Consider the following 11888-nt stretch of genomic DNA (forward strand, 5'->3'; position numbering starts at 1 on the left):
AGGTAGGTTTATGGTCAGAGGATCCTCCCCTTGTCAAATTGCACACAAATCTATTTCTGATCCAAATACATATTTATCTATGTACCATTTTTCTAATATTATACGTCCAGTTAACATATTTTCTGTAGCACCAAACCATCCGATCCCTGTCTTTGTAAGATGTCGTGTCCACTTATGACAGAATTCTCCCCTTTTCATCCAGATAACGACCTCTAAACCTTTCCAGATTTTACACAAATGTGCACCAGGGATATGGGTTTCAGATAATAAAGTGACAGATTTTTAACATGCATATATTTGGAGTAACAACCTTTTTTCCGCTACTATCCCCAAGAACATACCACAGGGTCCTAACACCTCTTAGAATGTGCACAGAAAAATCACAAGAATGATGATGTTATTTATATAATTTTTACAAGTCCGCACTATGAATTATCCATCTTTTTAAAATGATGCTCTGGCCCCAAAGGGGTGTGGTTTTCCAAAGCACATGGTGGAATTTCTGGTTTATCCACTTCCCCCAAGCTCAGCTTGATCACATGCAGTGCCCCTCCCCGTTTCCTTCCAAGAGGAAGCCATTTACGACCCCCCTAATTTAACATTTGCCTGGGCCAATGACAGTGCTTTGTTTATTTTCCTGCAGTCCCCAGGTGCTCCTCCCCTGATTCAATCAGGAAGGTGTCATCTCCTTTTGGTAGGGGCAGCAGAATGCAGCCAGGCCTGGGAAGAGTGGCTGAGCAAGTTTCAACTCCTGTCGGGGGTAGTTGCCAGGCAGAATTCACTCTCTTCAAGCCAGGCTTCAGCTATATTTCACTTTAGTTCACAGTTTTCTACATTCAAATCAAACTGACAATTTTTACACATGCAGCTAGAACGCTGATTCTAAGTTCAAAACTATGACATTTCAACAGTTGCAAACTATGTGACACTCAACAGTAGGTCACTCATTTATTTTAAACATTTAGATTTTAGTGTCTTTCAGTCCAATTTCACTTCAGCTGCTGACATCCACAGCTCAGCCAGTTTTGTTATAAACATTGTTTTGGGCTCTTTCTTTTCCCAGATTTTGTATGCACACAAGTCTACCTTCTGCCAAATGTCTGCTGGTGTTCATTGAGATTTTTGACTATCTTGCAATGTTTAAAATAGGCATTTTTAGCTTGCATTTCAATGAAACAAAGGTGATTTCAAAGCGCTTTTTTTTTTTACCCACCGGTACTGCTGTTTTTCCTTTGGCACACATTTCACTCATGGCACTCATGGCCTATCACGCTCGCACTGGTGGGTGGCAGGTCAGGGGACCATTTTGCTGTGCACAAAACTGTGCGGTTCTCCAGGATTCTGGCGCAAATGTGGGCTTTTCCGCCCTCTTGGATTTCCTAAACCCACAGCACCAAGTGTTGCAGCATAATAACTTGAACGTGGGCCAAGACACCCAACAGCGCCAAAACATCTGCCATCGGGCTTGGAAATCCTTGTTCTCTTCCTTTGTAAAGGAAGTGCTTCTTACAACATAAGCTGGTGAGAGCGTCGACACAACCTAGGGCCCACTTGAGCACTTTTCAAGTCCATCACACAACAACACACCAATTATATTTAGCACCAGGTATCGCTTGGTCTAGATACTGCAGTCACAGTTACGTTTTGCTTGTAAAACAGGCTGCACCTTCTTCAAACTTTCTCACACATGTACCAATAACTCATTACAGTCAGCAAACACGCACCCCAGTCACCGAAACCATGATCCCTTCTCATCACCTCAAGTGTATTTCCCCCACTAAATTGTTTGTCTACTAGATAATCCCCCTTTCCTATCATCGCTCTTTCCCCTCAACCCTTCGTTCATATCCAGAGATGAACACTAGACGACACCCTGGAGGGGTCACAATATGCCACCGCTCGGACAAAATCAGGCATTGTACGGACCAAGGGTGATGGGCACTATGTAAATACGGAGTAACATAACATAATAAGATTTATTTCACTTCTCTTCTAAATTTCATGAGGAGTCAATGTTTTTTTACTATGTCTATCACTAGTGTAATGTGTTTGGGAACACTGACGTGTAGACATGTTTGGGAGTTGCAAAATAATTAACTGGTTATTTAGAGTCCACTCATTTACCACATTCATGCCTATAACAGAACAAGCTTTGGCAATGCAAACAGTTTTGGCTTTTCTGTACACATGGAAAAGGCATTTGCCAGGCACCTCTGTGTCTGGCAAAGTGGTATTAACTGGCCATCAATGGTAGCAACTGCAAAATGGTGTGCATACCCTGGCATATAATAGCAGTGCTTGACAAATGCCAAATACTTATACACAAGTCAAAACTGTTGGCTTTTCCAATGCTTGCTCTTAACAGGACCTCAGTAAAGGACACACATAGTGCTTATAAATCGAGTAGAAGGTAGACCTTACAGATATTTTTATTACACCAGTAGTGAGATAAGACTCCAATTAAGTCGTTAAAAAATTACTTTGAAAAAACACTGGTAAGGCTTTGATGGTAGGGCTTGATAAAGTAATCTCAAAGAGCTCCAAGGAGGATGTGTTTTGGATGGGGAGGGGCATGAAGTGGGTAGGAAAGGCCAATGGGATTAGCATTGCCATCGGCTGTCAATGGGTGTGTATGCCATTTCTCTCTAGCTGTACTCTAATGCAATTGTTTTGACTTATAGATAGCCCAAACTAAATAAGTTGGTCCTTTGTGTAGGCATGGGAAGGGCATTGTCATGCACTGCTGTGGTGGTATTAGCTGGCTATGATGGTAGCAGGTGCAAAATGGTGCGGGTAAATGAGCATCTAATTACAGTTCTTGGCAAATGCCTAATACTTACACATAAGCCAAAACTGTTGGCTTTGCTACTGCTTGTTTTTAACAGGACTTCAGTGAAGGACACATGCTTGCCAACATTCTGTGACCAAAAAGATGTAGGATTTTTCAAGTTTGAAAAATAACAATTCCCATAACAATGAAATCACAGGAACATTCAAACAGCAACATGGAAAGATGTTGAAATGTTAAAAATGTATAATTCTGAATGCTAACACCAAATTGTCAGCAGATGCTGTGTGATGGTGTTACACTCTGCCACTTGCTTTCACTGCTGGTTCACCTAAGGGTTGTACTGGCAAGAGTCCAGGAGAGTGTCAGTAGCTGACAGGTCAGTTGTTTGGTCTGTGCCCAATCAAAGTAATCACCTACTAGCCCACTGTACAGTCAGATTAATTAATGCATTGCATGCTTTGTCCTGGACTGGTCTCAAGCAGTCTGCATTAGAATCACATAAATTACTTGCCACTGTAAAAAGCAGTAGGATCTGTCAATGAAATCTGTACGCAGTTGGGCTGCTTCAAAAGCAGTAGCCTACTGCCTAAATCTGTAGGGTTGGCAAGTATGAGGCCATGCCTAGTGCTCATAAATAGAGTAGCTGAAGCCAGGCCTGGTTAAAACATTTTATTAGACCCCTAATGCATTTACAACTCCAGTGAAGCCATTAACTCACAGAAGACTTCTGAAAAAAACACTGGCTGGCACTTGATTAAAGCGATTTCAAAGAGTTCTAATGAGGAGGTTGTAGCATTCTGCAGTCTAATGAATTTAGAATGTGCAATGCAGAACTAGGGGAGCGGAATGTGCATCATTGGAAATCGGAGGGAGAAGAGAAGTAAGGCTGTGTGGGGACAGTGGGGCGTTACGAGTATGCTGAATAAAGGAAGGAAGACACTGAATTACCTGGTTATTTGTATCATTTCAGAGATGTTTTGGGCGGGGAGGGGCAGGAACTGGGTGGGAATGGCCATAGGGATTAGCATGGCCAGTCAATGAGGAAACAAATAACTGAGCAACAGCTAAAAGCGTTGTGTCCTTCCTCATATGCCATTTCTCCCTATATGAACTCTAATTCAATGGTTTCGCCTTACAGGTGGCGCCTAGTAGCCGAAACGGAAAAATGAAATAACTCAAAATACGAAAACTATTGGCTTGTTTTTTTGATGTTTCCTTTCTCTGTACACGAACATGACTTAAACAGGATTGCATTCTCTAAAAGCAAGCCCTATTCACGCCCAAGGCCCCTTGCCCAAACGTCCTCCAATTGGCACTAAGATTCCTACCAGAGTGCAGCTTTGAGGTATGGAAGGGGTTTGCAGCATAAGGTTTCGTTCTGGTGAAATAAGATCTGTCCCTGCTCAGCTGACGATTGCAGCTCCTGACTGACTCACTGCACTCTCGGCTTGTTGGGCTAGGGTGATGAGTGCCAAAGGGCGAGATGCCCCGCCTTCAAAAACCGAAGAAACCCTATTGTTAAAATGTCGATCAAAAGCTTTTCAGGTTTTGTAAAGAAAAAAAAAATACTGCCAATAAAATAAAAACATGGGCTCGTCCGGGATTTGAACCCGGGACCTCTCGCACCCAAAGCGAGAATCATACCCCTAGACCAACGAGCCGCTTGACGGGAAGGCTGAATGCTTAGTTCATATGTGTTAGCTCTGCAGATTGTTGAGGCTTGAAAGTATTTCATATATCGGAGCTTCAAACTGAGTTGAAGCCGAGAGAAGAGAGACTGCTGGCCACGAGACAGACGTCAACACAGCACTCATCCGTGGAATAGGCAAGCCCGAGTGTGTGAGAGAAAGACGCACGATTATACGGGTATCTGACGTATGGACGCGAGAAGAGCGGATGTCCCCGTTTCTTTCGGTAACATTTTTGGGGCTTAGAGCTCATACTCGGACGCAACGAGTACTGTTAGTGCAGTAATAGGGTCAGAACTATAGAATCACGCTATTATATTTTGTGTAACACGCCTTTAACGTGTATTCATCAGCTTGTAAATGAGCTGCCAGGAAATTCCTCCGGTCACTTCTTGATACAGGTCACAGAGTGCACATAATTTATTTGCCTTCAGTGCGGTTTGTGTTTGCAGGGGTCAAATCGACTCAGTTTTTGGTATTCATCAACAGAATGGACTGACACGAGAAAGAGGGCGGTGGCGGTAATCCCCTGATTACTTACGGCTAATCTTCATTACTCATTGTCCGACTCGTCCTCGTCCCAGTATTTACTGGTCCTGGTTTGCTTCGACCCCGTGGTAAATTGCCAAGAGCAGTATGGGTAAATGCTCTCCCCTGTGGGGAGGGAAGGGGCAGTTGGAGCCAAAAGTATTTACAAGTGTAGCAATTATTGGAATCACTGTTGGGATGGTAGCGTGCCCTCATGAGTAAACACTGGGATGTCGAAGAGTAGGATAAGCAATAATGATAAGTATTTAGGAATAACCCCCACATCCTTCTGCCTCATCCTAGATCTTACATTCTTTAAGTCTATCCAAAACAGAGAGAGCTTCATCACGAGTTTGGCGGTAGAACTTAAATGCAGCGGTAACGCTATTACCGTCGCATATAAGGATCCGCCAAACATGGGTCTGTTGTGTTTACCCCCAGCTCAGAGTTGGGGTAAACGCGCCAGAACAATTTGCATTTTCGGTCGCTATTAGCACGCACTAATTGTGTTGAAAATTCCCCATTGGGTCCAATGGACCCAGTGGGGAATAGAGGTATTACGTTTACTGCCCAACCCGTGTACCGCTGGGCGGGTGGGTGATAACGCAAATACAGTTGGGCTGCGATACTGCCCAACTCGTGATGAGTCTGAAAGTGTTTTAAGTAAATCCTAGAAATGCACAGGACCACTGTATGCACTGTTTGAACCCTTTTAAAACCATATGCCAAGCACAATCACATGACAGCAGCTTGTAAGACTGTGTCAGTGAAGCTTTGATCGACCTCCTCTGGCAAGTGCAGGCAATGATGATGAGTATAAGCTAACGGTATAGCCAGGGCTGGCCCGGGCGACCACCTGACCTGCCATGATTAGCCCTCTCGCCACACCAGTTCTGGGAGTCTTTCAAGGTCTCCCCTGAGATGGCGTGGTGGGAGAAGGCAGGGCAGGTGCACTATTCAAATTAAATGCGCCCGCTCTCAGGATCAGAGCGCATTTAATAACACTAGGGCACTATGACACGTATTGAACATTTTGCTCCACACCCGCATACACCTTGAAACACTTGTCTATAGGCACGCTATAAATGCCACATCATATTTCATATCATGACCAGGGGTGTGCCGGGGGAGGACGCCAAATTATTGTTTTGCTTCCAGGGACGCTGCAGCCTCTAAGGCCGGCCCTGGGTATAGCACAGATTGCTGCCGCACAAATGTCCTGTTTAGCCATTCTGCTTGTGTCCACCCACGAACTGGACATACCCCACATAGAACAACTCTGTATGCTCACAGAACAATCCAGACCCTCCATGCTATAAGCAAGTGTGATGGTGCCTTTATCCCACCTGCTGATAGTCATCACCGAAACTTGGTGTACTTGACCAACAGCTCCAAAAGTTAAAAACAGGATGCTGGATCTTCAGCACTCTGCACTCCTGTCAAGGTAGGCAAGTAGCACCTGCCTTACGTCCAAAACTGCTATGGCCTCCTTTTCTGCTACTCCTGGGATTGAGATGGAATGTGCATCACTTGAGACATGTGAAATGCTGAGACTGGTTTGGGAAGGAAAGAAGGATCAAACCTTAAGGTAATTGCATCTAGGGAAACAGAAAGATAAGGGGAAGGGACACAGAAGGGATCCTAATGGCCCCAACCTCCTGGCAGAAGCAAATGGCCACAAGGAACACCAACATGTAGGTCGGGCACTTCCAATTATCGGTATCCAGGGGCTTGAAAGTGGCACTCTGTAGAAACTTTTGACTCATTGACAGCTCCCAGCCACGAGCCAGGGGTCTAACTCTGGGACGAGCAATGGAGATGTTTTTAAGAAGCCTTTTGATGAGAGGCGAATCTGTCTACACCTCCAACCTGGATTGCTTGAATGCCCTTTTTGTAAAAATGCAAGTTCAGCATGGTAAAAAGGTGCAACCTTATCAGCTGTGGGATTAGCCCACTAAAAAGGGTTGGGGCTTCATTGATAGCCAGTAACCATTGAGCGCCAATACCAGCCTTTTCTTGTTCTTCTACACATTTGCCTTGAGGACGACCTTGTAGGTCGAAACACGTGTCGGCTGTGACCGATTAAACTACTTTTGCACATCTTTGGAATCAGGTTTTTCGTGAAATTGAACTCATATCTGAACCATTAAGGATTTAACCACTGAATAACTGAGTCTTTTCCGCAGTCTATCTGCACAAACATTATTTCATTCTGTCAACAGTTGGAGGAACCCGGCAGTACCTCTTGTGTAGTTTCTGCCGCACTTGACTACTAACATTTTTTGAAGAAATTAAGCACTTCCCTAGTAGTCACTCCCCACCCATCTTGTCTGTAATTCTGATCTGGGGGTGAAATTCCACTTTTAGGTGCTACTGTATATGTTTGTATGTTTAGTTTAAATGCCCAATTCTAATCTCAGGTTAGAGACAGAAGGGTTTTTTCTTGCTTTTTGTAAATCCACCATAATATTGATGGTGGATGGTAAGCATGACCCTGTGCACCAGTCACAAGGATATGCAGGAGGATACGAATCCAGAAACCTAAAGAAGAAGCAGCAGAAGAAAAAGAAGAATATTAACCTAAACGGCATACTTATCTCCAATACTGGTGAAATGTGTATGTGTGCTTCACCCAGGAATGTGGGATACTTTATGCCCAGTCGTGCAAACAACTCAAGTGCTGGTATCGTCATCCTTGTCATATGGATACAATTCATACTTAAATCAATAATGGACCATCAACGGCTCATGGGCAAGTGAGCCAATACAATTGATCAACATATATGCTACCCAAGACAAGAGACTGGAAGTTTTCAAAAATCTCAGGCTGCTGCTCGCCACCTCCAGGACTATCCTGATGCGGGGGTGGGGAGGACATCAACTGTACCATTGAGAAGGATAGTAGGATTGGGCCAAGGTCTGCAGGGATGGATGTGACATCCAGGGTGCCGCGGGAGATTGTGGCGGAGGCTCCCCTGGGGGATGTCATCAGTCACCAGTGAGTAAATGCCAAGAACTACTACTGGAGTTGTCCTGATGGATAAGTATGTTCTAAGATTTACTTAATCTTCACTTTCTAGAAGGAAAGGCTTGTTTAGAGCTCCATAGTTGCCACCCACTTCACTGAACACTGGATGATCAGCTACAAGGGGAACTTTCAAGCAAGTTCTCAGGGGGCACATGCTCCTCAAAGCTGAATTGCACACTCTTAGATAGCGAGGAGACAAACCTCAGAGGGGCATACACAGAGGGTAGGGGCATGACAGACTGCTTTCAATCCATGGGGGAGTGGTAGGAGTGGATAAAGACCAAGGTCCAGAGCTTCTTCCAGGGTTCAAGCAGATCTACTGCACAGGGTAAGACAAGAACATTCAGGGGGCTGCAAAGAAAACTGCAGAAACGGTTCAAAGGTGAGAGCCATGGCTGGAATGTAAATGGCAACCTGGAGAAAACCAGGAAGGGGTTAGCTGACAACTTGCAGACAGAATCTAGGAAAGCCATGTTCCCTTGCAGTGTAGAGCACCTTGAGAAGGATGAGAAATGCAACTCTTTCTTCTCCATGACCTAGATGGTATCATTCAAGATGGGAAAGAGGATTTCACTGACTTTTACTGCAAGCTTTACACACAAAGCGTGTCAGAGAGAGCCCAGGCAGACAGGTTCCTGACTGGGAGCTCAAAGACATTCCACCCAGAGAAGAGATAGGGCCTTAATGCCCCCTTCATACTGGAGCAGCTTCAACAGAAAGCCATGTCCTCGAAATGCAGCAAGACCCCCAGCTGTGACAATCTTCTGGTCAAACTATCAAATTCTGGGACTGGAATTGCTTGTCTTCTGCATGCCGGTGGCAGAGACAGGTAGCATGCCACTATGCCTGAGAGAGGGCAAGATCACATAATTGTACACAGAAAGGAGAGAGAGGAGAGCTCAAGAATTGAAGACTAATCTCCCTCCTGAATGTGGACTACAAGATCCTAACAAAAGCAACGGCTACTATCTGAAAAGGGTGATTGGGAAGATAGTCAACCCAGACCAGTCGTGCAGAATACCCAGTTGCCAGATCCCAGACAGCCTCACCCTGATCAGGGACACAATCAACCGCATCAAGGACCAGAGGGTTGTTGCGACTCTGGTCCACCTTGGTCAGGAGAATGCATTTGGCGAGTCTGCCAGAGGTTCATATACTGGGCTGTATGGCCAATAGGGTTGGGAGACCTTTTCTGCGACATGGTGTATGTAATGTATAACGGCATTGTAAGGGAAATGGCCCAAAATGTCGCCCTCACAATTGCGATGGCCGAAATGCCTGACTTTCTTTTTTTTTAAACACCCCCTTTACACCACATATATATGTGGGGGGAATAGGATATTATAGAAATATTGGGGAACTGTGGGGGGTCTCCCCTCGTATATCTATGTGGTGTAAAGGGGGTTTAATAAAAAAAAAGTCGGCATTTTCGGCCGTCGTAATTTTATGTGGTCGCAGTGATCACATGGATCCCATTGTAAGTACTGATATGGTTTACAGTTGAACACCACCTCCTTCCCAGTGGAATCGGGGATCAGAAAAGGCTGTTCAGTCTTACCTCTTCCATTTGTTTGTGTCATAGAGATTCTGGTGCAACACATCATACAGCATTGTGACAGAGAGTTTACAATGCCAGGAAGCGACGGCAAAGGCAAAGAGCTTGGTCTACATGAAGGATATCTTAGTCTTTTGTGCAGATGGATGTTCAGTGAGGACCATGGTGAAGACCTGCAAAGACTTTAGCAAAGCATCAGGAGCCAAGATCAAATTAACCAAGTCAGAAACTATGCCCTGGCTGGGAAGTGGTGCAAGGGTGTAATTTCCCCCACGGCTGGCTTGTCTGTTGCTCCCTGGACCAAAGCTGCAATCTGTCAAAAGAAGTAATTGAAAAAGAGAAAATACTTCCGAATTCCTGCTGTCCCCAAGGAACTAAATGCTGCAAAGCTTGCTCGGCTTCTGTGTAGAAGGATTCAGCAATTTTAAAGATGTACCTGGGTGGCCCCACTGGGCCTCCACAGTGAGTGAGAGGGAAAAGAGCATAGTCCGTAGGTGCATGTTAAAATCTCCCAGCAGTAATATACGCGTTAACATGACACATTCTGTGACCCTTAATGTTAATGTTGGCACTACTGCAGCCCATACAACATTGGTCTGTTCCACAGCAGCTAATCAACACTCCTCCTTCACAAGAAAATAAGGGTCCATATCTAAATAGAAGTTGTATGAATTCACCCCTATGTTTTGGAAAGAACTGGTGAGCTCATTTAAAAAACCGTTTGATAGCATCCTGAATAGTGCAATAAGAATGCAAGTTAAGTGCGGTAGAAAGCACTTATCATCTGAGAGAGTAGCGATATAAAAGGGGATGGGGGGCTATTTCTGATATCTGCGAAACTGAAAGCCAAATGAAACAAATCCATATATCCTGTGGCACAGATAAGTGTAATCAAACTCAGTGGTAGAATACAGCGTGGTAAATAGGCCCCAAAATCCTGCTTCTGCTTTGAACGCGTAAGAGCATTTTGTTAGCTGCAAAGGCCACTGCTGCCGGTTCATTAGTACAGATCATGCACTCCCAGGCCAAGCATTCAGAGAAGCGCACAGAAGTTGTTATTTTTTTAGGCCAATTGACTGGAGCATACAGGGTCTGGCAGTGAAAGAGGAATATATGAACATTTTATAATTCTAAATAATTTATGAAATGTGATTTTCTAGTGAAGCAGGAAAGACCCATGGTAGTTTTAAATCGCCTGCAAACCAGTTTCCCTGGGAAGAGGGTTAGAATGTTCCTAATATGCAACAATTATTCATTAGTATATCCATGGGTCAAGGTTCTGATGGCTGGTGGGCAGCCGTTCCCATCAGAATCAGGAAGAGGCGACCAGGGCAGAATAATAAAGTTCAACTGGTCACCTCAAATGTTTCAATAGGTGTTGTGGGAATTTGGGGTTGATTGTAATGTCACATTATTGTAATTGAGGACCGTGTGGGAAGGTTCATGAACCCAATGATCAATCGTAATATATGGAGTTCTATATGGGTCCAAAGTGCAAGGACCAATCATTTCTGTGTGGGGAGATTTTTGCTATGTCACAAAATTGCAAATGCTCATTACTTAGCTTTCTATAAAGGTTTTCATCTCAAGGGGAGTTCTTTGACAGCGTCTTTTCATGCAGTTCTGTTCTGAGTTCTGTTTGAATTTGCTGTCCTAGTTACATCTGGGGCCCTGAATAAAGTTGTGTTACTTCTTGCACCGGCATACACACCTTTTCAACTACTTTTGTAATTTTTGGTGAGGTCTACGAGGCGACCAAAGACACATCTTTGGAGGCCCCCGCGAGATATCATTGCCGTTTGACCGAGACGTGAAGAATTCCAGCCATCCTCCCGGAGAAGGGTGGGGCAGCATCTGTTGGCCAGTATAAAGAGCACTAGAGAGGACCGTGGACGCCACTTCCCAAAAGTCTGCCTGGTCCGGCGCTACATTCACTCCAACCAAGAGTGCAGGCCTTTAATGGGAGAATTCGAGGTTGAAAGAAGTGGAGTATCTCCTAAAAGGATACGTGATTATACTCGTTCATGAAAGCACCAGGAGGGACACTTTTCTGGTTCATAGGATACACCCTCATTAGCGGTGAAGAGGGTGATTGAGCGTGCTAGTATTAAATATTAGGTAGGCCGTTCCGATAGGCAGCAGGTAGACTGTGGCACATCTGCACTAGAGCAGAGGGTTGCATAGTAAGTGCCAGACTTTGTTAGATAAAAGTTGCGCATAGTGCAGGTAATTGGTATAGTTGCCTCATTTCTTTTTCTCGGGGGAGGAGCTCATATGGGTGTATGTGTGCACGTGTTT

At 44.6% G+C, this 11888-nt stretch overlaps 1 non-coding gene across 1 annotated transcript; it reads right to left on the reverse strand.

The window, feature by feature from the left end:
* Window positions 1-4380: 4380 nt before the first annotated feature.
* Window positions 4381-4452, reverse strand: TRNAP-UGG (transfer RNA proline (anticodon UGG)). The gene has a single exon. It is a non-coding gene; the product is annotated as a tRNA-Pro (tRNA).
* Window positions 4453-11888: the final 7436 nt, after the last annotated feature.

This window comes from Ambystoma mexicanum, chromosome 6p (genome assembly GCF_040938575.1).
Source record: "Ambystoma mexicanum isolate Mex_15411 chromosome 6p, UKY_AmexF1_1, whole genome shotgun sequence".
NCBI lineage: Eukaryota > Metazoa > Chordata > Amphibia > Caudata > Ambystomatidae > Ambystoma > Ambystoma mexicanum.